Genomic DNA, 27882 nt, shown 5'->3' on the forward strand with positions numbered 1-27882 from the left:
TAAATAAAAATATAACAATTACAGAAAATAAATAAAAATACAAAAAACTCTTAGTCCACCTACTGTATTAATGCACTTAAAAGTTTATAACTTTTCGTGGGTGCGAGCCACATTTAAAAAAAATATATATAATAAATGACCATGATGAATTCTACAACCCCTTAGAGACGTAATGCAATATTAATAATAATGTAACACACCTCGAAGATAAACTGTTAACGCGGTGACATTGGCTAGATTTTACAGGACTCAGTGAAGCACTTGCACCAGGACCGAGGTAATTACAAATCCTCAAAAATAGGAACATGTATGTGTTCTCATCCAACACTTTATATCCAAATCATTTTAATCAAATAACTTCGTATTACATAACTATGTTGCTGTAAATGCTTGTTGGGGTTCAATAAAAATGAATATTACATTAAATACATTGAATAAAACTGTTGTTATTTTTCCCCATGAGGTGTGCGGGGGGTTCCAACATGTGTTCCCAAGAGCCATTTAGATCCTAAATCCAGCATAGGCTATTTGTCAGATATACAGGCTGACATCTCATTTCTCACTAAATATTTCTTTGGAAGTTATGCTAAAAATTGTTATACTGAATATTTATTATTTTCTGTTAGTTCTGGAACTTTTTTTTTTTTTTTTTTTTTTTTTTGCAGAGCATAATTCTGATAATCTCCAGACGAATCACCACTGCAGGTACAAGCTAATCAACCCTAATCCGTTCAAGGTCATCTTCAGCACTGATACGGACGAACAGCCTTCTCTTTTGACAAGAAACCGTATTCCTGTTTTCATCCTTAAAAAACTTGACTCACATGAAATGTAATTTACATTACATTGAACTTTGGACGACTTGAAAAAATGCACTGCTGTTAGTCTACAAAAAAAAAAAAAAAAGTCATGATGTTAAAACGGGCGTATGCTTTGCTTTTAATATTTGTTCACATTTTACTTTAGTAAAAGACGTACGAAAACAATAATAATTTCTATTTATGTCTAATTTAAATTTATGAAGTTTAACAGCACATTATATCATTTTAAAACTTATAAGTGAATTGATTTTTAACCTAATTACATTTTTTTTATTTACTAATGAATTATAGCATTATTAGATATTGTAAATACGAATGACAGTTAATTATTTTTAACTTCTTCAAATCATCCAATTGCGATGATTTTTAAATCACTGTATAATTCTTAGTTAATAATCATAAGTCGTCGTTAAAAAGGAAGAAGAAAAAACATCAATGAATACGATCGGTTTATTAAAGTAATTAAAATATTAATTAAAATGCTAATTAAAGTATTAAAATTGTTAAAACTAATTGAAAGTGATTAAAAATACATTTCGTAATTAAGTGGGTTTATTAATTTCCAATTATTTTTGTTAATATGATACAATGACCTCATTTTTACTTATGTAATTGCAGACTATCGGTATAAGATTATTTGTTAGTCGGTTAAATAAATTATAGTAAACTGGATTAGAGGGTGACTGATGACAGATATCAAAGAGTGGTTTATGGAGGAGCTGAGTCTTGTACAGGGCAAGTGGTGTACTTCAAGGTACTTGGTCTTCTGTTGTTTAATTTGTACATTAATGCTATTGGAAATAATGCGAAAGGAAATATCTACTTGTTTGCTGATGATGCAAAACTGGGAAGAGCGATTCAAATTTGTAGATATCTTGCAGGATGACTTAAATATGATGGCGGTATGGGCTAAGGTAAATGGCTGTCAATTTAACGTGGTTAAGTGTAAGGTGATGCATTTCGGGAGAATGAGATCACATGCTGTTTACTATATTAATGGACCTGAACTGCAAGAAGTTGACAAGGCTGGGGATTTGGGGGTTATTGTGGACAGAGAACTTAAGTTTAGAGGGCATATTTCAAAGGTCGCCAAAACATCACATCAAATTACATGGTTGTTGAAGAACACACTGACAAGCAGAGATAAGGAAGTTATTGTTCCACTTTATAAGGCATTAATAAGATCACATCTGGACTACTGCGCACGGATCTGGTCACTCTTGGATTTCTTGGTGATGAAAAAATGGTGAAGAGGATCCAGAGGCAGTTACAAAGATTGTTGCAGGTCTGGGGGCTCCAAAAACTAGCTGATAGACGTAGGAGAAGAGAAGAGATATCAGAGAAGCATTTAAGTTATAAAGGAGTTTTATAGAATTGATACTGATGAGTTTTTTTAAGACTAGTGCAGGAAGGGACAGAACGAGGGGTCATCCCTGGAGATTGTGTAAGAGTGTGGTTAACAAGAATGTTAGGACTAGATTTTTGCTTGGAGGGCGGTGAATGTGTGGAATGCCTATCATACTTCTTAATGAAGTATGATAGGCATTCCACAATGAATTAAATTAAATTATGGACTTTGGTAATATTTTGAGCATCTGTAGCTCAGTTAGAATAAACGAGCCTTTTGGATGAAACAAGCCGGGTTCGAATCCCGTGTCTGACGTGAGGAACAGTCAATACAATTCTACAGACATGAAATACAGTCTTGGACACATGAGAAATGGATGGGAAAAATTCTGTCTCCACTGTGGAGATAAGTAAGACAAAATGTTTAGTAAAACTAAGCTCTGGGGCCCAAAGCGAATCCAGTGAAATTTTTCACGGAGGGGAGGAGAGGGTTGCAAACCGAACCATCTTCAATTCCGCTGAAAACTTAATGCACTGGAGAAGGAAGATAATAAAGTAGTTAACTCCAACTATCACGCTAAGACGGTCTCCAAATCATTTCCACTGTCCACTTCCTGCTCTACCCTTTATGAACAAAGTTCATTCGCTATCAGTGACCATTCCCTCCTCTTCCCCCCCCCCCCGCCATATCCGTCATCTTCATTTTTGTCTCTCCGGTGGGGGGCAGGGAGGGAATTGGGTTTTACTTGTAAAGAGAATCGGATTCAAGCAGCTGAAAGTTATTACTGGTAAATATTTAAGCTTACATTACTAGATTTTCATAAGATACAAACTCATCTATCGTTTTGGTTATCAAAAGGTATATTATTAGCATAAATTAGCAATGAATCAAATTATATTATAGGGAAATTAATTATGTTTCATGCACGAAAACAAAGTATTAATGTGAACAGGTAATTAATTTTCCTTGACTCAGAGAGCCTTTACAGGCACACGCCTTTTTGGCTGACGCTGGATTGCCGATTACAATGACGCCACCATCTAAAATACATAATAAAGCAAAATGGGCTAATTTCAGACTATTTGAAACAGAACCATCTAGATTACAATAGATAAGTTCTATGTAGGAATTTCCTATATATACTAACCAGATTTTTAATACGAAGTTGAAATATGTCAATATTAGACCACCCCTTCCGGATATCATTTAACACCAAAAATCCGATGTTAAAAAATTGTAATCGCTTAATATTTTGTGAACTATTAACTCTTAAGAACAACATTTGTTGAAATAGGGCGCAAATTTCCTTTAAAAAATAGGTCATTAAAAAAAATCTCATATTAAAAATGGGCAGTTTACATACTACTGAAATTCCAATTATGAAAATCCTCGATAGAACCCCTTACACACGCACACTGCATTTAGAATTAAAATATACACTGGTAGAAGAAAATATATATGATATTATGATCTCTTTAGTATACAAATGTATGCATATTATGTATGCAAATGTTTGATTATTTTTAAATTATACACTCAGCCGAAGACAATCAAACGGGAAAGAATTTTTTATTTTCTTATAATCACCATCACACGTGAATAGCTTCAACATGCAACTTATTCTCTGTGAATTAAATCATCCTGACATGTGCAGACACTTTTATTTATTTTTTAGAGGAATGTCTAGGAAGCTTAAACTAGTCTTATGCAGGGACCTCTGCTGGGGTTGAAGAATTCAACGACCTCACCGGAGCTAAGAGGGTAAACGTGCGGTTGAAGAAAAGAAGGGGGTGTAAAGTTGTTCCCTGAAGCTTGGGCATTGAAGTAGGAGGCAGGGGAGGTCGCTATCTACCAGGCTCAGTTTGCATTGCCCAAATTTGGGGTACTGATACAACTGGCAGGCCGGCACTGGTTCACCGAGCGCTACACAGTCATACCCGGTTTCTTTTTGTTATTTTTGGAAAGCCAATGCAAAAGACGCGCGCAGTACGACTAAGCGTCTGAAGTTGTGCGTGATTCGCCATCATACGGTGAGGTTGTTTCCGAGGTGAGTAAGCTAGCAAGGCGCGGCTATAACATAGTGTTACGTGAGGAAAGACCACTTCGCCATCGTCCAGCTACGGACTCCGGCGATTTTGATATCTGTTCTGAATACGGTACTGCGGTAAGTAGTGGCTCTGATTATTTTGAAAAAAAAAAAATTCTTTTTTTTGGATAGATAAAACAACTAATTACTTATTTTAGGTCCTACCTTGAATTCTCGAAACTTGCCCGTTAATATTATTTCATTATCAGAAAATAACCTTTAAGGATAAATTACTGTTTAGTTATGTGCTAATTATTAAGCGAGCGTCTCTAATGGCAACATGCCCTCTAGTTGAATACTAAACCATCAGAAACGCATAAACTGTAATAAATACTCGGTTTCCCCACAACTTTATTAAATTCTTTATCGCAAAATATTTAATTATCGAAAAATAAGCAAAGTGTTATATGTAGTTTTTGTTTTCGTCTGCTTTAAGCTGAAATTAATGAAACTGAATGATAAGTATATTATATTTCAGAATAAATATCTGCAAGAAATTCCAATCAATCATAAATCAGAGATATTACTATTATGCACAATTTCGCATTACGCCATTTTTATGTGTATAAAACACCGAAGCATTTATCTTTCCGATGACCTTGGCATTTTGCCTTAACCTTCTAGTTATTACAATCTATCACGCAGAGAAGTCGCACACTACTGTTGCCTGTCAATTTTTTTTTTTTCCCTTTCTTGTTCCGATAGTAAGAGAAGAATTAAACAAATTATAACATTCCAGTGAAGCCCGGCTGGCACTCTTATTCAGGCCGTGCTGATTTTGATCTTCAAGTCAGAGAATCAGAACTTGTGATCCTGACTGCTAACCTTTTATGGAGGTGGAACCTTTGCGGCGAGATCACTACAACGTAGAATCGTGACATCGCTATCGTATAGCCCGTACGTGAACAATGATCATGAGTTGGTGAATTAAGAGTTTTTGAAAGACACACACCGACTATGCGTGTCAGCCATCTTTTACTATTCGTAGGACATGTGAAGTATGCTTTACAGTAAAATCGTAGCTGTTGAGCACTGCTTGTCTGGAGGGCGGAGTCGAAACTTTTGGGGTTCGAGGTGTGGCGCGACAGTCACGTGATGCAATCAAAGCTTCGTCTGCACTGTGAGCAGCGACAGATAGAAATTTGAGCTAAAACTATAAATTAAGAATTTATGCCAGCCATTGTTTTTGCTCCGGCAGGGCAATATAAAGTGTATGCAACATAGTTCCTCATTGTTCTCTCTGTTTAATGCTGTACGGAGAATAAATGTTTCCCTGAATATTTTATTCCAAGGATCAAAGGCAAGAATTCACCCTAGAATGAAATTATTGCAGATTTGTAAAAAAGTGATTCATTTCTAAGTGGTTGGAGCTATTTTGTAATGTTTTTTTTATTATTATTTTGAATTGCATGACCCACTGCAAAAAGCGTTGATCTATTTACTGTAAAACCGTGTTGGAGGATAAAAAATACCTTCGACTCATTTCCTTCTTTTGCAACTCGCAAATGTTTTCGTGGCCGTCGATGAACGTCGTGCACCAGAAATAGCCTTGTGTGGGTAGCTCCGATGCCTTAGGCCGCTTTCTTTTTTTTTCTTTTTTTTTTTTCCGCTCTTCTGAAGAAACATGCTTTTGTCTGCTTTCTCTTATAATGACTTATTTATCAATGAAAATGTATACACACACTAATATTGGAGGATATTCACTCAAATTAACCCGTTATGTAATACATTAAATGACAGTTATTCATCAGTTCCCTGCAAATGAAAAATTACCGTAACTTTACATTCTTCCCACCTACATGAAAAAAAAAAAAAAACTGCATATGAGACATTTTATTTGTGAAAATACCAAATGCTACATTTATGCTAAACCACCATAAGTTCGAATTTTATCTTTTTAGGTGGCTGTTATAAATTAATTAGACGTGTGACGTTTATCTCATGGGGGAGGGGAATGGAAATACATAGTTGGAAACATTGAAATTTTAAAAGTTATTAAATGTTTATATCATATATAATTAGGAATCTAACCCAAAGAAGTCGGGAGCTTACACTGTGTACTATTTTACTTGTTTATATAAATCGCAGTATACTGCTTTGCTCATCGAAATATTTTCCGAAGTAATAAAGCATACGCGTACAATTCTGAAGCTTATTTTTCATTAAAGAATGTGGTAAATGCAGGGGTGTAGTCTTAAAAGAGATAGTGCCAGGGAAACCTTGGAAACAAAAATCCAGACCACGAAGTGCGACATTATTATTATTATTGCGACGTCCATATGTCAGAGAGGTTGCCTTGTTTTCTGAAAAAAAAAATGACAAGAGCGGCTAGCTGCTATTTTTTGACCGAAAGCTGGAAATGCATTATATATTATTATAATTCTTATAATTTATTATAATGAATTTAAAAAATGTGATAGTTTTAAAAAAAGTACCAGGGCGTCGCCCTGGCCCGACTACACCCCTAGGTAAACGACGTTTATCGTCAATTACCACATTCTAGAGATCTACTCTACAGGACGTAGAGTGCCATCACGTCCCCTATTGAATGAAGACGGGGGCGGAACTCTTTCCCCGTTTTTCTCTCTCTCATCGCTTATCTGATGCATGCCGTACATAACTGCTCGTAACGATTTGAACATCGGAGTTCTCTCTTTGCGTTCGTGAGTATTTTTTACACAACTCTTAAGGGTACTGAATGGAGAAAGCAGATTTTTTTTTTAAGGCCATTGCTAAACAATGTCACACTTCTAGGCAAGAGTATGGAAAAGTAACATTTTTATAGCAAAAAGCGCATTTTTTGCATCCTAGATGAACGTTTCCGTAGAAAACTTTACAGATAACCTCGGGTACACTAACCTAATTTTTTCCTCCCTTCTCCCATGTTCAAATCCGTGGAGGAAAAAACGTCTGAATTTAAGCAAGTATTCATCTCTCTCGCGTGCTACATACATCACACTGAACATGCAGAAAGGATGCAGGATACGAATCTCTTATAGAGGGAATGTCTAGAACTAATGTGACGTGAAGGATTATCTGTAGTTATAAGCGCTACAAAGCGGCATAAATTATTTAATTACAGGTTTAGTTTTTTTTCGCTTGATTACCTAATAAATTACTTAACAAGAAATTTATATTCTTGTTTGAATCCTTTATCCAAGCGTAAGCAAACAACTTGCACGTGAAGCATATTCATGAGTAGGCCAATTGTATATAGAAGCTGATAATTTCTCATTAATTGCGTCAGTATGATTATGAAATATCCTTGAATTGCCGTAAGTCTTATACACAGCTTACCGCCTCTTTTCCCTCATCTATCTTTGTGCGTCTTCTATAATATAGAGGAGACGGCATCCAAAAAGTTCCCGATTTTCTTTGGTGTGTCAACACAATGGAAAATCCGTTTTTGTATGCTGTGGATTTCCTGCTATCAACACAGGACTACACCTCTGTTCTGACAAGCTCTGGTGCCAGAATCGCTCATGCTTCAGTCCTGAGTATATTCTGTGCGTAGTCACGAGGATTTGATCACCAATGCCGGATTAAGGGTATACAGAGCCCCGAGAACTGTTTAAGGGGGGGAGGTACGCTCGGGGGGAAGGGGTCCCTGGCGAGAGTGTGCCACCGTGCTAGGGTTAATTCGGTGATTGCGACATTTATCTTTCGGTTAAAAAAAAAAGCCTGGGTTCGAATCCCTCTAGAACGTGAAAACATTTTTATAACAACTTTTAACTGAAGGTAACGTAACCAGTCTCATACAGAGGTGCCGGGGATTCCCTTCCGGAAACTGGAGTTTTTCATCCCATGAGATAAGGTATATGAACTCTACCTAGGAAAGGTTGTAAAACTATAGTATATTATTACCTTACGTGGTCTAACAGTTAAGCCAGAAAGTCTGCACTAGATATTAGACATGGAACTCATTGAAACTAAAGACAATAAGGAACAAGTAATTATACAATAGCAGAATTACTCGTAGGTTTAAAGTAACCATAAAAATAAACTTGTTTCACTGTCTACTGATTAAAAGCTTCGTCAGTTAATTCATATTCGACTATATATATATATATATATATATATATATATATATATATATATATATATATATATATATAGAACAGCATTTCCCAAATTTATTGTATACGTATTTGTTAAATATAGAATTTTTTTTTTTTTTTCAAGCCACTTTAGTCTTCCATTAAGCTGGGTGGAATTGGTCTCTCAGTAGATGATCATTTCATTCGCCATCTAAGGACTCACGAACATCCATGCCTATGATGGGATTCGAACCCATAGCCTGTTACGCCGGCAAGCAATTAATATGCACGTAACAGACTGGCTTCATAGCCTTAGATGCTTCGATGTTGTTTCAGCTAACGTATTGTCATTGGTTGAAATATATGATTATAATTATTATTATATGGGCATCTCCATATTGAGTCAGAGACTCAATGCGGGAGACCCAAACTATCCACACATCTATCATGCCTGTTTTTGAACTCGTTGACAGAGGAAGCACTCACAAGCGAGTCAGACAATGCATTCCATTCATTCACCACTCTCCAAGCGAAAAATTAGGCCTCATACCCTTGTTAACCACACTGTTACTTAATTTCCATTGATGATCTCTTGTTCTCCCACCTCTATCCACTGCTGAAATCCCCTGCGTCAATCCTATAAAGCCCTTTTAGTAACTTGAATGTTTCAATCATATCCCCCTCTTCTCTGTAATCCACAAACTCTCAATCTATCAATGTAGGGAGCATTCCTTATACCAATCACCAACTTGGTCACTCGCCTCTGAATCTTTTCTATCACTTCCTCATCTCCAAGGAATCCAGGCTACCAGACCTGAATAATCCAGATGTGGACGTATCAACGCCTTATACTTTATTCTCATGTTAGTGATAACCAATTTATCATATAAGCTATTTTGGACACCTTAGCAATATTCCCTCTGAACTTCAACTTTCTTCAATTTTCTCTCTTTTAATTCTAAAATGCATAACTTTACATTTCTCTACACTAAATTGATATCCATTACCTTTTGCCCATTTTGCCAGCTTATTTAGATCATCCTGCAAGCTCTCTACATCAGCTTGATTAATTATTACGCTACACAACTTTGCATCATCAAAAATCAACTGGATATCTCTTCAAATAATTTCCAATATCATTTACGTACAAATTAAACAACAATGATCTAGGCACAGAGCCTTGCAGGACACCAATGGTCATTTGCTTCATCATGAACTCTGTTCCTCCATAAACTACGTTTTGCTCTCAGTCCATGAGCCATTCTCGTATCAATATCACCAGTTTAATATCCGTTCCCATTTGACTCAGTTATAAACAGTTAAGTTATTAAGGCAAGTCCGACTTTAACGAAACCACGTCCCCCCCCCTAAAAAAAAAAAGTATAGTATTCTTATCCACCCATTCCAGAAATCTGTCTTCAACCAACTTTTCGACACTTTTACCCTCACTCCCGAGATGGCGATTGGTTTGTAATTTTCTACCGCAGTCTTAGCGAGCCTCCTTTATGCAAAGGAACTGTTTTATCTTCCTTCCACTTCCTAGGGACCTTAAAGAGCTTAGACTTAAGTTAAACAGCCAAGTAAGAGGCATTAAATGCCTTTTTCATATTCACGTAAATACCCGAGCTGATATCCTATTCAAACCCACAACAGTATTTACATTTAAATTCTGCAATATCCTAAGTACCTCTGATTCATTAACCTCCATTCTCAAATGGTATTGTTGCATGTGACAGTAATATCCTCACTCGGATGATGGACTTTCGAAAAGCGGTCACTTAGTAACTATTAAATTCTGACTCAGTCACCTCCCTGCCACTAAAGTTATCCTTCCCAAGTTATTCTTCCATTTATTTACCACATAGCGAAAGAATTCTTTGGAATTACCTTTGACCCGCTTGACTAAGGTCTTTTCATAATCTGATTTAGTCTTCCTAACTATGCTGGTAACCTTTCTAGCCTGAGCTTTGTACTGTACTGCTCATGAGTTTGCTGACAATTGACATTTATGACTTAAGGGGTGAAGCGAAAAGCTTTTCATATTCCCCGTTGTCTGTTACGGTAACAGTGAGGAAAAATATTATGAGCATTTTGCTCGCCCAGAATGGGCATGGAGATTATACAGGGTGTTCGGGATAAATTTGACAGTTTCGTAAGGAAAAAGAAAATCTTCTTTGTATCTATTAAATTTAATGAATTGACAAAAAAACATTACAGGCAGAGTTAATTACAATACTATCAACAAGATTTACTCAAAATAACCACCATTAGCATCGATCACAGCTTCAATTCTGCTTCGGAACCTCGAACAAGCTGATGCTACAGTCTCCCTGGGAAGGGCCGCAAAAACTGTTTTAATTTTATCCATTAACTGGGCTTTTGTATTACTGGAAGTGCGATTGGTGTCTTTTTCAACTGCGCCCCATACAAAATAATCCATGGGGTTAAGGTCTGGGGAGTTTGGAGGCCAAACATTTGGACTGGTGAAGTCATAGAAATTTTCAGACAACCATTTTTGACTTTTCCCAGAGGTGTGGCAAGGGGCCGAATCCTGCTGCCATACATACGGCCTACCATTGGCTACCCTTGTTATCCAGGGCTTGACTACAGTTAGCAACTCCACGAACAAAGCCCGAATTCCAATGCCAGGGTTCTTCAACACCTGTTCCTGCAGATTTGCAAGGAATTCTGCTGTACGAACGCAATCAGATCGTCTGCTAGGGATCTTTCTTCTTGCTACATCCTCGTAGTCACCATTGCAAGTCTCTAGTTCATGCCTGATTGTTTTTACTGTATTCAGGGAGCATTGGGCAGCAGTCGTAATATCCTTATTTTGATGGCGGGCACGAATCATCATGATACAAGTTATTCTCTTCCATGATTCAGGTGGGTTCCAGCTATCCATCCTTTCTGACATCTTGTATATGAATGAAGAAGGGTCCAAACTTTTAAATGAAGAGAAGTGTGTGTTAATACATGTAACTTACGGAAAAATATAATTAATTATAAATATGTCAAATTTATCCCGAACACCCTGTATATCACTGAAGGAAGTTAAAATGGCTTTTGGTCTTTTGTGTTTGAATGTATCCGTAGGCTCATAGGCTACAGCTTGCTGAACTAGATCATTGGGATGAGTGGACGTCTTTAGGAAGAACTTTGCAGCTAAAGTTTGTAGGAAGGAGAAGATAAGGAATATTTGTATCTCGGTTAAGTTGATGATTTCTGACGAACCATGGGGCGTTTAAGATCATTCTCAAGCATTTGTTCTGAACCCGTTGCAATTTGATAATATTTGCAGTGGAGGTGTGGCTCCAGGCTGGAGAAGCATAAGTAACTATAGGACGAATCGCCAGCTGGTATGAAAGCAGATTGATTCTGATGTTTAGCTTGCTGCTTCTGTTTATTAGGGGGTAGATCTGAGCGTTGGCTTTAAATGCCTATGTGCCTTGATGTGTTGGTTAAAAGTTAATTTTTTGTTGAGGACAACACCTAAATATTTTGTTTCCGTCTCCCAGGGAATTTTGGTGTTGAATAATATGTCTCCTACAGGAGATATCGACCTTTTTGTGAAGAGAATAGCTGAACTTTTTAGGGGATTTACTCAGTCTGCATTTGGAGAACCATCTTTCTAATTTCAGGTTTTCTTGAAGTTTTCTAATAACGAAATGTGGTCGGAGAGATCTGACTAATAATGCTGTGTCATTTGCATATAGGGCCATGATGGATGACATTGGGTTGTGCGGAATATCAGACATGTATACAGAGAACAGCAATGGAGCCAGTAGTGATCCCTGTGGCACTCCGGCCAAGATGGATCGCTGAGATGAGGTAGTGCCGTTAATCTTGACTTGCATGGTCCTGTTTTGCAGATATGAACTAACTAAATGTATCAATTTCATTGAGATACCAGCTGAGATAAATTTATGTTACAATCCAAAATGCCATATTTTGTCAAATGCTTTGGATAGGTCAAGGAAAACAGCTCCCGTGTATTGACGTCAATTGTAGCTGGTAGTAATGTATTCCACTATTCTGTGGATTTGGTGAGTAGTACTATAGTATTGCCGAAAACTGAACTGCTCTTTAGGAAAGATGTCTAGTTCATTTATTGAGGCTTGAAGACGTGCGAGGATGACCTTCTCCGCAATCTTGCCTAGGTTGGAGATGAGACTGATTGGACGATAATTTTGAGTAAGGTGAGGATCCTTGCCTGGCTTATGTATAGGAATTACATCGTCCAGTTTCCAGGTGGAAGGAAAACAGTGAAGACTTAGGATTGCATTTATAATTATGGCCAGGTGCACTACTGCTTTTCTGGGCAGAAGTTTGATCATCCCATTAGTAATGCCGTCTAGCCCAGGAGCTTTTTTGTTCTTTATTTTTTTAATAATGTCATATATCTCAGCTGGTGATGTTAGTGCAGATGGTCCGTGCTGGTGTCAGGAAGTTTGAGTGAGTGTCTGACCTTGCTGTGAATCTTATATATGTAGTCAAAGTCAAGGTTTCCATACGAAGGTCTGCATTGCTCCTCTAAGTTGTATGCTATAACTTCTGCTTTGTCTACATCTGTGTGAACAAGGCCCTGGTCAGAGAATATTGGGGGAAGGGATCTGTCTTTGTTTTTGATATTTTCAGTACTCCCCCAGATGGAGTGATCAGTAGGTGAAATGGAAGATAACTTTTCATCCCATACTTGGTCTCTGAGCTTTGAGTGCATCTCTTACTGCCCCATTTAGCCTGTTTAGATCTGTTTTATCTTGTGGTGCACACGTGTTACGGAATCTTTTCCTAGCGCTGTTTTTGTCTCTGATCAAGTTCATGATGTCTTCAGGCAAACGATCTGGCTTGCGGGCAGATTTGTAGGAGGTAGTATAGCAGAATTAATTTGTCGTGTGAGGTTTGTAACTGCAGCTTCTACTTCTTCTTTTGTGCATATGTGAGGAACAGGTCCAATATAATCCTTGAGTGCTGTTGACAGCCTTTCCCATGCTATGTAGGAGTGAGAAGGAGGAGACAGGTATTCTTGTTTTCCCAGCTGTAGTAGAATTGGGTTGTGATCGGATGATAGTTCATTCATAGATATGATTCTGTATTGAAGTTTGATATCCTGCCGGATAGCTATATCCAGGATGTCAGCAGTGCCAAACGTATTGAGATGAGTTGGCTCGGTGGGGCCTGCCACAACAGCGTTGCTTAGGATCAAGCAATTGGAAAGTAACTAAGTAATTGGAAAGGATGCAACCATTCTTGTTTGTGGTTGTTCAATTCCACGCAGGGTGCTTGAAGTTCAGATTCCTGGCTATAATGGTGGGCTCTCTGACGCATAAGATGGCATTTAGGTCAGTGTGTAGTAGAGATTTTTGGGGAGGGCTGTATGCTGAGTAGATTTTCAGTTTGCCAGTGGAGCTGGTGACTACTTCCACGCCTGTGATCTCAAGGTTAGTGGTTGATGGGTTTCTCACAGAGTGGTGCTTAATGTAATTTTTAATGAAGATGGCAGTGCCGCCGCCTCTGTAGAGTAATCTATCGTTTCTTTATAGGCGATAACACCTTATTTTAGGATTGTCTGAAGGTCTTAAATGAGTTTCACTGATTAATATAACATCTGGTTGATATGTGAAATCTTGGAGTTCCAGATTTTTGTTTTTGAAGCCATTTGCATTCCATGCAACGATCTGAAGAGATGCTGGAATGAATTTGTTATTATTCATTTATGAGAGCTGTGAGGATGACCTGTGTTTCACGACGAAATCTTTTAGTGGAGGTTGCAGTAGGGTTTGACAGGCTGAAAGCTTGTAGCATGTTTGCTAGTGAGGCCGTAATAACAGCTGTTAGATTTTTAGGTGCTATTGGTTGATTTTGTTCTGGTATTGGTCTATTTGTACGGGTCACATCGGCATAACTTCTTGTTTGCTTTTGGGTGTCTCTATTTTTGGCTGTCTCCGACTCTGGCTGCTGAGTCTCCAGTTTTGATGCTTGGGCCTCTGGTGTTCTTATACTGTAGGAGGAGGGCTGATTGACTGCCTCCATCCGTTTGTTCTCTGGGTGCTGAGTACATCCTTTGTAGTTCGCAGGATGAGGGCCACCGCAGTTGGCACATTTGGCCGAGATGGTCCTCGGCTTTGTGCAGGTATTGGTTGGGTGGCTGTCCCCACATTTCAAGCATCTATATTCCACTCTACATAGATTCTGGGCATGACCAAACTTCTGGCACCTGTGGCACTGCCCAGAAGATGATCTTTTCCGGAGTGGTTCTGGTGTGACGATGAGTCCACAGATTGTTTTTAAGTTGTAGACATTTTTGTAAATTTTATGAATCTCTACTAGGACTAATGGCATGGGAGTCTTGTCTGCTTTGTACATTCTGCTGACCTTGACTAGAGGCAGATCCTGAGAATTAAGGTCAGCAGCCATTTCTGCTGTGTCAATGTCTTCACAGACACCACAAAGGACCACTTTTAAATTCTTTTTCCGAGCTGAGCGCAAAAGTATGATACTGGATGCCTCTATCGTCCAGTTCTTTGGTCAACCTTCTATAGTCTGTCTTCATCTTTATGCCTTCATCCATGTTTTTGGCTTTAATGAAGCCAATGTGCAGATTGGACATTGTGGATCTTAAAGCTGCCCATCTCTGCTTTTCTCTAAGAATGATCGGAGGCACCGTTTCTTTGTGAGAAATAGCGGCGTCCGAACCCTGAGCATCCTGTTCCATTTCGTTGTCTTTGTGCGGTTCTGTTGTTTTTTGCGTGCGCGCACTTCTACAAAGTCTGAAGGAGTAGAAGGCACTGATTCTAACTGATCTTCTGCGACAACGTCTGTGACACTTGCCGGGAGAAACGTGTCGTAAAGTTTCACTTGTTGTTAAGTAGTTCACCTAGTCATAAATTCTCTATGTACCTCATTTAGCTGTTTTTCCATGACTATCAATGTGAAGTATCTAAAGTTGGAAAAAAAAAAAAAAACCGCTTACTGTGCAGTTGAAACCTTACCGACACTTATGCAGGGCTCTGAATTTTTTGGGTTAATGGTGTGGTATTCAGGACACATTTACAACAAATATCACTTGCCGGTCACTCGGTCCGTCTCTTCACAATTCATGAGTTTGCTAATCACTTTTCTCCATATAAATACTCCATAACATTTTTTGCTTTGTACTTTTCAGTAAGATTGTATTGCGTTCTTTGAGAATTGTTTTTACTTAAAAAAAAAACTGTACTTTTTTAAATGACCTAAAGTGCAGTTTTTGAATGTTTAATGACTTCTCATCTCCTATGATGTTCTTTATTTTACCAGATTAAAGGAAAACGCAATGAATACTGCATTTGGGAAACAATCAATGGGCGAACACAAGCTCTGATAATGGCTTGCAAAATTCAAAAAAAGGACTGATCTTTGAAGATGCCGATCATTTAAGGTGTTCATTTGCGGTTGTTTTAGATAGACTAAAAGTGTCTCGTATTAGTGAGCTAGTTCACCAAACTAGTCATCTCATCATCTGTGACTTAGCGGAACAAATGAGACCCCTCCGATGGAGCCTTACCAATGCATTTTGACGGATCGCGACGAAATCTGTGCCGCGTGTGCTGTGACTGATCATCAAAAGCAACGGAGCGGTGACGTGTGTCGTGATCTTCAAGAACATGGTAAAGGCGAGTCGATTTTCCTTTCAAAGGTCATCACATCAGATGAGACATAGATTTACAGTTCAGAGGCGTTTGTCAAGTTTTAATGGAACTTTAAGCAAACTTGCCTTTCAAATTATCTTGGTAGAAATAACGGCATTTACCATTATCTTACTCAGAGCTTCATAAGATAAAAGCTAGCTGGACGAGTCTTGGACCAGTTACACGTTATCACCACCATATGGCGGAAGAGCCATATAATCACGCACTCCGTTACGATATCCCGAAAACATGCTGTAATATCTTTTTATTATTGAAATTATTTTTATTCACGCATAGAATCAGCATGTTTAAGAGGTATTTCGATAACTTTAACCGATGCTATTTGCTGTCTGTCAGAAAGGCCATCAAAAAGTTTACAGGCGAGGAAAGCATTAACACATGAGGATTAATTTTTTGCGTGTTGAAAAAAAACTGTGTAACCTTTTACTTGCATCTGTTTATAACTCTTATTAAAACAGCGTACAGGGATTATTCAAGACGTATCACGGTTCGTAATACTGACACTTTTTTTTAAACCTAGTAGTAAAGCTAATTTAGGAATCCCGCAATACAAACTGCCCTAAAAATCTTCATGGAAGCTGTTGGCTGCTATCGCTAATGTGATTTTTTTTCCCTTCCAGAACTTGATCATATCCGTAATTACCATAATGCATTTTTATGATGTTATATTCCCGAAGTGTAATAAAGGTGGTAGGTCTGATTTTGCCATCAAAACTTTTGAAGAGCAGAAAAAATAAAAATAAATAAATAAAATATATAATAAACAACCTCCAATTTTTCATTTAATTCAGCTTCTTATAATAAATTCATGGACTTTGAATAAATAATCTCAAGATCAAACTACCAATGAACTTCTAGAAGTATGCATTTTAACAATGCAGAAATAGCACAGTTCATATTTCGTTATGATATGAATTCTTTTTGCTTTAAGCTGTGTGTTTTGATTTCCTAATTCTAAAACCAAATTAAAAATGTCAAGAAATTATATTCTTTTCATCCTTTTTCCAACCGCAAGCAAACCAAAGGTTGCACGTGAAGTTTCTTGACGAATAATTTAATTTTATAACTAAGCGAAAAACTTTCTACATCTTGCCTAAATCAGAGTATTTTGGTAATGTAATGAAAGGACCACAGCCATTCCAATAATGCATACTATTATTCACACACTCGACAGGATGTGCTTTGCATTATGGGATACTAAGACAATTAATGTGAAGTCATCAGTAGCTATATACAAGTAGAGTAGTCGTAAAGAAACTTCAAGTGCAAACTTTGTTTGCTTACACTTGGATAAAGGATTAAACCAAAAATATAATTTCTTGGCATCTTTAATTTAATTTATAGCTAAGTGAAAAAAAATTTCCTATAATTCTAAAACGTTTTGACAAATTTTAGAACGGCACAAGAAATTTGAATTAAATGCGATACTTTAACTTTTGTTTTATTTGCCACAAGAAAGGCTATGAATCAGCAAAGGATGGATTTGGGAAATGGGTGGATCCATACAATTCTATTCTATTATTATATTAGATTCGTTTGAAAATATGATTGAACATTTTGATGTTATGTGTAAATTGCCCAGATGAAGCGGTTGAAAACAGTACATTTAGTACTGAAATCTTGGAACCCTGCGCTATAGACCAAAGATACTTTTAAGCCTCTTCAGGCTTTCAAAATGGTTTGACATCTTAAAAGGGGAAAGAATTTTATAAACATTTCTCAGGGGAAAAAAAATAATAATAATTAACTGGGAATGCTTCGAGTAGAAAATGGGAGACGAGCAATTTTCGAAATTTCTGAAATTATCAAGTACTTTAAGTATACACGTATTTTTAATCTCCCATTCAGATAATATTTCTTTCTGCTTGTAATAGTTTGTATTGTTGGCTCAGTGGTTAGTGCATCTACTCTCCAACCAACAAGCTGCGGGTTTGAATTTCGCCTTAGACACAGATGTTTGATTGTCTTTAGGCGTGAAAGGTGCGGGACCTCAGTCCTGCTTAGAGACCTAAAAAAAGTTCCATGTTTCGTCTATAGAGCAGGGTTTTTCCGGACTATGTAAAAATGAACTTTAAAAATATATAAATTAAGAAAATACTTTGGACCACTCACGATACTAAAGTACTATAGGCTTCACAACCTTTCGTGGGTGGGAGTAATAAAAAAAATCCATATACTACATTTATACTAGTAGTATTTTGAACAACATCCCACGTATTGCTTTGCATCTCTCAGGAGTTCCTGGTTGCATTATGCACATCTCAATCCGTGACCTCAGTCGAAGGAGGGAAAAAAATTCAACTATTGATCATTTTGCTTCTTCGGTTGCTGTATTTCGGCCGTCTGCGTTCTTGTAAGAAGTGAAGTCAAAATATAAGCTGCACAGTAGAAGGAAAGCATATGCACATACTGAGTGATGACATATTTTCGCAAGGCTAAGAAGGCCAAAAATCCATCATTCATCTGAGATTTGGAAGCGTTTGCTTATCTGATGAGCAAGCTAAGATAGTTTTTTTTTCTATATCTTACCTAGCCCGATTCTGATGAATTTCATATAAATTGACAAAGCTCAAAATCCTTCTGAGCTTTGCTAAAATGTTTATTTTCAAACCAAAACAGTACTCGCTTGCAATTCAAACATTACACTTTAAAATAGCAGAATATGAATGATAAATTTTGTTCACCATATAAACTTATTTTAATTTTCGGGTTAATTAGTTAGAGCACCCAAATCTACTTCGTACCGAAAGCTGTCGTAACCAACCAACGCACTAAAAGCTGCTCGTACGTTTATTAATTAAATTGTTTGCATGCCTATGCCACGAGACATTATCTTCTAAAAATACGAACAGGGCATTTTTAGAAGATAAATAGTAAAGCGCATGATTACACAACTTCAGTAGATGGGTTTTCAATCTAGTGTCTTGAAAAGGATCATTCACTGCTTGCATTTACAGCGTGTCAGCTCTCTCCGGCCTGGCGTGTCGCGGGGGTTATTCACATGCCTACAAAAATAACTTGTTGAAACGTACGAGCAGCTTTTAGTGCGTTGGTTGGTTACGACAGCTTTCGGTACGAAGTATTCGCTCTGTCTGCGACCTTCAGACCACGGGTATGGATTATCTCGCTAGAATACCGATTTCAAAGAAGGTTTTAGTTCATCGGTTAAACTGGTGTTTACTACACTTGAGTCATGAACCAATGAACCCCCCCCCCCTCCCCGTTAAGTATAGGTGACTTCATTCCCCATAAATATTTAATCTAGAAACAAGCGCGGTTGTACTGGCTGGTTTTGCTAATACGTTTGAATACATCTTAGCAACAATTTCCTTTTCTTAAAGACGAGTTGCTGCTGTCACTAAAATGTTTCAAAACGTAGCGAAATTGTTCGCTTGCAGTTCGTAAATTATTCTTTCATTAGCTGTTACTTTTCTGGTAAAAGTTTCGAATAAGATTTTTTACTTCCCTTTCCTTGCGAACGGTGACTGTTTATCTTGATCTTTTCCACTGCACAGTTTTCTATTGTTTCGTGTTTCTGAATATGTGTACCCTTGTTTTCAATTTTCGACTTTAAATGCATTTCGTGTAAGAAATAAAACAACTTTTGAAATAGTACATGCGTAATTAGGAGAACTAACTTTTTTGGCAATAACTAGATAACATCAACAGAATGCGGTTATAATTAGAACTTTGTCAGATTTAGACCGTTCGCCTATGCTTGCACAGTAAGAAAATTGTTCAAAACACAAGAAGTAGGTAAAATAATCGAAAAAAACAAACAAACTTGCTTTTGAGAACCAATAGAAGCGTATATTGTTTTATATTAAGTCTTAGTAAAGGCATTTTCACATAATTACTAGAGTAGTAGACAATTATTGTTGGAAAGAGGGGAGAAAAAGGCCTTGACCGCAACAAGTGAACTGGGTCCTATCCAATATATACGAACTCAGCACTTTGGTATGATCAAGTTCTGTGTGCTATAAGGTTTTATAGATTGGGAACTGAGCTTCTCAAATACAGGACAAACATGTCCTGACGGTACAGGAAAATGCAGGACATTACTAAATAAGGTGATCAGACGTTTCGCATATACTAAGACGTCTGGTACCTTATCTAGAACAGTACTGCAGTGAGTTGTTTAGAAATGAGCTGTTCGGCATTCAACATTGAATAGTAATTACGCAACAGACAATTCAGTTTCGTGATATTATACTTAAAATTTCTTTTGTTTATAGCACACACGCACACCTAAGTGGTCTTTCACAGTTAATACTGAGAGACAGTAGTGCGTGAGTAATAGTTCTTGAACAATGTCAGCTGAAAATGTTCCATCACCCATTTATAATCTATTTCTGCACATCTCATACAGCAACCTATTACCGAGTCATACATATATAATCGGTAATCTTGTACCATTTGGAGTGTCTCCAGTCATCTGGTAAATTTTTTGAATGCTATGTTATAACTGAACTTTTAACAAGTGAGGCAGAACATTTGGGAGGCTGGTTGCCTATGGCCTAAGTCAGGGCTGTCCAACCTTAGGTAATCCGAGGGCCGCATCACAATGCGTATCTATTAATTTGGTGAGCAGCAGCGACACATCCTCGATAGCTGAACAAACGAACAACACTAATCGCGCGCTCACGTTCCTCGTGAGCTCCCGGAGCATGCGCGTTGGAACAAAACAGTACAGTATAAGAATGCTTCTTTGACACATCTAATATTTGAAAAACACGTGGGTATATAGTGATGTAAAAATACCAAATAAAATTACCAACATCGAGATTATTGATTAGTAATAGAATTAAAATAATACGCATTTGATTCAGAGTATTTTATTTTTTCGCTCGTGAAAATCAAAACCCACAGGTTTTGATTTTCACGAGCGAAAATCAAAAAGTGTCCAAAGCGGTGCGATTTTGGACAGCCCTGGCCTAAGTCATTATCTTTTACATCTACAATCTCCAATACAGAAACTTCGATATATTTGTGCATTGTATCTAGATAGTATATCTGTCTCTAGGCGGATGAATCATAGTAAATTGTGGCCTGTTATGTACAGAAAACGAAGAATAAAACATAAATGACTTCCAAATGAAGTAATTCCACTTTGGACATCAGTGAGAATGAGACAAGGAATGCAGATCTTACGTCAGTAACGACGAGTCTAATTCGCTCGGTCATTACAAAGTGTTAAACTTAATGATGGATCATCCCCCCCCTTCCCCCCCAGCAACAACTGTTCCAACAGTAACTAATAATATACGTACGCATACAAGAGCTGAATATAAGCTTGCTTTTTTTTTTTTTTTAATTAACACCCGTGTATTAATTTTTGGTGTCCTGTTTTCATATTTAGTTGCAGGCATGCGTAGCTCGTGTTAAGACCGAACATCAGGAAACCGATGCTGTCCTGATGTTTGGTCTTAAGAGAATAAAGACCTTTTTTTTGTGTGTAGATTCAATTCTAGTGATGACCGAGTGGAGCAATTTTTCCTAGAACCTTTTTCAACCAATTCCAATCATTGATTTTTTGTATGATTCCAGAAATTCGGAGTTTTGACTCCGCAACTTAAAAATTGATTGTAAAATCTGGATGGCGGTATTTGACTACCGAAGAATTTTTAAATTAATAATCCATTAATCTTAGGCTCACAGGCTGTAAGATATCTAACAGCGAGGGCTAATGAAACCTGCTTTTCAGAATATACCAAATTTTTAAAGGGAGATTTAAGATTTTCTGTTGAAAGTGACCGAGATTAATTTTTCAAATTTTCTTATGTAACCTTTTGATTTTTAATCCTCAAATATCCCATTTCTTTCGAACGTGAACGTTATTAATGCACGGCGACTATTGTGAATTTTTTTTCTCTCCATAAACTACTGTAATTTTTCCTCTCCTTTCTCTCTCCCTACATTGATTTTTAGTTTCTATTGTTTTCAAGTTTGTTTGCCTGTTATTATTCAAGGAGAAAATCAATCCGCTTATTCTCAGAATCATCAATTCGAGTATATCGTGCTGACAATATAAATTCAACCATTAGTTCAAGTATGCCAGCCTGGTTGGTCAAATGGCACGAATCTTTGTAGGTGGAAGATTTTCATTGTCCAGTATGTGAGACCACTAAGTTGCTTATTAGGATGCCTGAAGTGCTTGAAAATACCTGTTTGATCTCTAGATCGGGGCTTCTGAATTATTTAATCTTTAGCCCATTCACAGTATTAAGTACACTGTACGTTTTACATGGATGATATTCACATTAAGCTAAGAAAACATTGAACAAGGGCAGCTAAACAGACAGTAGATTTTCCCTCATTGGTCTGTATAACAGTAGGTTCTACAAGTACAGCAGCGTCCTCTGACGATACCAATAAAAAGTTCAAATCCTAACCGGGTTTAGATTTGATTGCATGCCTTGGCTGAGTGGTCAGCATAACTAGCAGGCAGTTCGAATCCATCCCAGTGATCACAAAGATGTTTTGTAACATGCTTACTCCTGGCCTGAAGGAAAAATTCCGAGGCGTCTAGTCTCAGGTGTAGGGATCCAGAACTTTTAGTGCAATTGCGAATGTGTGTTAGGTTTACAGTTTTTCATGGTCGATGTTCACATTAACTCTGCATTCAGAGTCCAGTATTCCATTTGTGTACAAAAACATAGCCGAAGGAAAATTTCAAGCATCTGCTACCTCAAAGAACAGGACCAGAATCTAATCTCGACGTGTCACAAATGGATAGTACAATTTCTAGTATTGAATTTGCTTTAGGGATATCTTGGTTCGAAAGACTATATATTTTATGTCTCAAACTGCATTGAAAAACAGCGATTCAAAAGTACATTCATGTATCTGGCGCATGTGTACGCCTTGTCCACTATGAAGTGGTAGAGGGTGATTAAAACAGTAATCTAGAATGAAGTCCATGAGATGAACTTATTGTTCATCAGTTATGTTTACTGGTCAGTTTTTCTGTTTGAGGTTAGAAAAAATGCCATCTCTTCGTCTGAGGTCGGCTCGAGGGAAATGGTATGCGCTCGTGCTCAGTTTCTTTCCTCTTCTTTTCCATTCACCGGTGGTAAATGTTAGTATTACGCAGGAAAATAACGCGTGACTGAATGATAGCGGGAAGACAATGGGGAACGAGTTAGTTTCTAAAAGAGTGGAGAGAGAGAGAGAGAATGGCAGTTATTGGAAAGAGTAAAAGGAAAACAGCGGTTTTTAAGTCGGACGAGTAAAGAAATTCATGTATTCAAATAATCAGATGTTCGAGATAAATGTTTTGTTTGGCAAGTATCACTTTATGAAGCACAAATGAAATGACCGCGACGATAGGAAGTAATAATTGCAAGGTAGTTAACTGTAAATTACAATTAACAGTATGGGCGCGTAGACTATTTTCATCTAGCCTAAAATAAAACTAAAAATCGTGGTTTGGCTGTAAAATATCTCTAGTTCTCAACCTTGGACATCGGAAATCTCCACTAAAAAGTTAACTTATTCGATTAAAGTAATTATAGTCGCCAGAACAGTTGGCAACAAACCTCACAGAATTGACGTTAATATACAAATACCTTTTTGTACAAAATCGTTGAATGGAATAACCTGAATTTATTTATTTACTTCAGTCTTGCAAACCATCACAGTGTCATCTTACGTAGTATATGTTCATTTTTAATATTGATCTTATACATGAGTTAGAAGAACTTTGGTACATCAAGTGAGGGATACGTGTAGGGGGGATACGACAAGTGAGGACTCTAAAAGAAGTTTGACATTTTTGAGAAGTTGGAACATCATGAGAAGGCCGTTCCAGAGGTAGATGGAATAAAAGAAGAGTAGAAACAGGTTCGGTGTATTTACAGTTGTACTGTAAAAAGACATGGGCAGCTGCTGCTTGTATTAACAGGCCCAATAGAAGGTGGAGGAATGATGGTTGCCAGTTTAATGAAACAGTGACCATGGAAGTACCAGTAGAAAATGCATCTAAAACGGTATGTCTGTAAGATAGAGGTTGAAGTGTATGAGGGAACATTTATGAGCTAAATTGCTCTCTTCTGGAAGAGCATCGAGAATTTTTCGGGAGGTTTTAGGTACACCACCCCAAACACGTGAATAACATTCTAAAGATGGGCGAATTATGGATACTATGTTTCGGTGGCATTAATGTGACCACATTTCTTCACTTTGAAGGACAGCATGAGATCAGCGTTAAAGGCACTGACTGCACATGATCTTAAAGCTTTGTGTATCTGAGCACTGCCTGGCTGGTGGAATGAGTAGGATGAATGAAGTGTGCCATCATCAAAACTGTGGATAGGTTGAGAGAAGGCCGTTTATATATTGGAGAAAGAAGACAGGTGATAGAGCAGAGCTCTAAGGCATTCCTGCATTGGTATCCGGAGAGTTCATCGAAAAAACAGTTCACCGAAAATTTAAAATTTTCGAAAATGTTATGAGAAAATTGATCCATTAAGAACAAAACCTGAACCGTGAATAAGGAGATTACAATGATACTTTCATAGGGAAAAATTATAGAACAATATAGTTCTTATAGTCTTTCTTGCCTGATAACTGTTTCATGTCTGTTCATGGAACTGATTTGCCTGTTTCCGGAAGAAAAGCCCAGCCGTATCTATATTATGCCTGCTAACTTCCTTTTGCAGAACAGGACTGATAAAAATTATGCGTAAATGGGATCCAACTACCCAGGTCTTTCTAACTGAACGGCTTCGTTTTTACCGACTGAACTACGCTGGCTCCATTATTATTATTGCTGCTAGTAGTAATATGCGACTTCAATACAGCAATTATTATTGGATGAATTTTACTCAGATTCGCTATTTGAAACTTTTACAAGAAAATGTCGAATCGTTCCAGTTTTCAGTTCAGTTATATTCGGGGCGACAGAGAAATAATGTGTCCAAATTATGTACTGTATTACAAAAGCTCTCTGACTTAAATGACTTAGCAGAAGTTGTTGGTACAAGAAGCTGTCTTCACGGTTCAGTTTTTGCTCTAAATGGATTACTTTTACCATAATATTATCGAAAATTTAAAATTTTTGGTGAATTGCATTTTCGACGAATTGTCTTTCGATGAATTCGCTTTTCGATGAATTTTCCTGTAACCCCTGCATTGGTAGCGAACGGAGAGAGAGATCCATCCGCCATGACATACAATGAACGACCAGAGAGAGAGAAAGCTAGCTACTCAGTTACAGAGGATGGCAAGTAGAGGCCTTAATGCCAAATGTGATCAAAAGTCTTGGAAATCGTTAAGAGCACTAGCACATGCCTTCAAGCCTTTCCATGACACGTGTCCGATCTAAGAGGTCAGCTGTGGAATCCATATTGGTGGACCTTCACCTAATTTTTACTTTTTATATTTTCACTTTCAAATAATACATTGTAAAATCTATTATTTGAAATTATTATATTTGTCTATATTAATAAATAATAGGTAGTTGCAAACATCTTTTAGATTGATAATTTTGTTCCTTCATACAATATTATGGAGTTGTTTATATTTGTAATATTTGTGATTGCTAATCTAACTAATCCTATAAGTCAATGAAAAATAGCCCCAGATTCAAGGAAAGAAAGACAGAAACGTCTGTATTGAAACAAACCTAAGAAACGTATCATTTGTCTGCACAAAAGAATAATCGTGTGATTAGGCGAATTTGGCTGTTTCCATGGCAAGGTACTACCTCTCAGTAGACAAGTGGTAAGATGCACGTTTCTACTTCCTTACGAATGTATGCCACAAATATTCTTTCTGAATTTGAGAGAGAGTGGGAAAATTGCTAATTAGGAGATATTTTAGTTTGAGGGAGTTTTAAAGTAAAATTATTTATATTTACAAACATCAATAACTATTTGTTGAATACATTGTAATTCTTCGAATGCTTAATTTCATTTGTTCGTTCGTCTTAACATATTTTTGCATTAAAAATGCTCGGAAGAATCTTGAAGGTTTTTCATAATATTCTGAAAACTGAATGCGTATTACGAACTCCGGAGGGATCATTTCTCTGTTCAGATATTATGGACGCGTGAAATAATCATTCAAACCATCCAAACCATGGTGTTTGTTATCGGTAAGATAACGAATTGTGAAGTGCATTATAAGTATTAAAACTGTTTTTATTTTTTATTGATTTTTTTTTCATAAACGCCCTTCGAAGAAATACCATCTGTGAAAGTTATTCTGAGAATATCGAATAGCCAAGTGTAAAACTATGTAGACTTTTTTGCTTAACATGTAACAAAGTTGTTATCAGTAGTAGTCACGAAATATGCTTTCGTCGTGAAGCATAAGGTATTAGTTCTTCGTGGACGGTTAACAGGAAGGCTGTTACTAGAGCGAAGGAGAGCGTTACAGCGAATCTTTTGTCGTTGTGGGAAGCCCTCTGTTTACTTGGATTGTTCATAATAAAACTATTTCGAGTTTCAACGAAGCCAGCAGGCAGAGTGCCATTTTTATTTCCCCTTTCTGAGAATAAAACGGTTTATTCTAGAAGGAGCTTGTGGAACCAAGTAGAAAGTGGTTTAATTCCGTTTTTTATATGCTGAATTCACTATACATTCCATTTTTATTACATTACATTAGCCAGGCGCTATCAACCCAGGGGGGGGGGGGTGGACTTTTGGTCTCAAGCACCACATGTCGCCACTGGGCACAGTCCTCTGCGACTGTCCGCCACGTTCTAGTCTCCAGCCTCTGCAGACTACAAAACTGAACTAAGCATATAATGGGATGAACGCGCCTGTTTTTAAGAATTCAATTTTTTTTATTTTCATATGAAATCGATTTTTTATAGTTGCAACTTTCTGCAACAAAATATCGTTTTTTTTTGTTCTGCCCATATACGAGAGGTTGGCTGGTCAACCTATAGTACTTTAGTACCGTATATGGGTAGCGGGATGGGAAAGGAGGAACTTTGTTAACATTCGATTTGAAAGTCTGTATATTGTATACCTTGGGAAATACCTCAGGGGGAAGACTGTTCCACAGTACAGCAGTAGCAGGGATGAAGGAGGAGGAAAAGAAACTTGTTCTGTGGGTTTCAAGGTGTACTGTTAAGGGATGTTGAGAGGTGGCTATACGTGTTCCGATGGGTTTAGTATAGAGTGGGGAAATTATTGATGCTGTTTCAGATGAGCATTTTCCATGAAGATATTTATAGAATATACAAATTGCAGAGACTAAACGTCTATGTGAAAGTGGGGGGAGCGAGTTGGTAAGAGAAGGATCATTTATCAGTCTAATTGCTCTCCTCTGTATTGATCCAAGCATTTTGAGGGAGCTTTTAGGAGTCCCAAATGTGAGAACAGTATTCGATAGCTGGGCGGATTTGCGATTTGTATAAGGTTAACAGCTGTTTTGAAGTGAAGTAACATCTTGAGTGAAAGAGAAAGCCTAGTTTTTTAGAAGCTGAGGATGCAATGGTTGTGATGTGTTTATGCCAGGAGAGGTCTTATGTCAAGGTAATTTCGAGAAGAGAGATTTCATCTTGTCTGGGAATTTGAGTGTTATCAAAAATAATACTGGGGGAAAATGGTTCTTTTTTGTGGGAAATAAGACAGAACTGGGTTTTACTAGCGTCGAAGTTGACGAGGTTATCTGAGCCCCATCGGAGGATGTTTTGGAGTTCTGCGTTAAGGGAAGTTGTGGTTGTTCTGTGGGTTGAAGTGAGTTGTGTAGTGTAAGGTTTATCAAATGAAAGGGAGGAGTGCAATGTGCTGTCATCTGCAAAACTGTGTATTGGGTTGGAGGTCAGCTGAAGTAGGTCATTGATGTATTAGAAGGAAGAGGGTCGGTGAGAGATCTGAACCTGATTATACATAACTATCAATTTTAGTGCAGTGTAGATTATTCACACACACACACACACACACACACA

General features: G+C 37.4%; 1 protein-coding gene across 2 annotated transcripts in view; it reads left to right on the top strand.

Moving 5' to 3' along the window:
* Positions 1–4180: 4180 nt before the first annotated feature.
* Positions 4181–27882, top strand: part of LOC150095403 (filamin-A-like) — a 640838-nt gene continuing 617136 nt past the window's right edge. For both annotated transcript variants that reach the window (XM_090410722.1, XM_090410723.1), the window contains exon 1: positions 4181–4333. The gene's annotated coding sequence lies outside the window, so the exon portion shown is untranslated. The remainder of the gene's footprint in view (positions 4334–27882) is intronic.

This window comes from Typopeltis vanoorti, chromosome 20, assembly GCF_054136105.1.
Source record: "Typopeltis vanoorti isolate ZY-2024b chromosome 20, IOZ_Tvanoo_1.0, whole genome shotgun sequence".
Classification (NCBI taxonomy): Eukaryota; Metazoa; Arthropoda; class Arachnida; order Uropygi; family Thelyphonidae; genus Typopeltis; species Typopeltis vanoorti.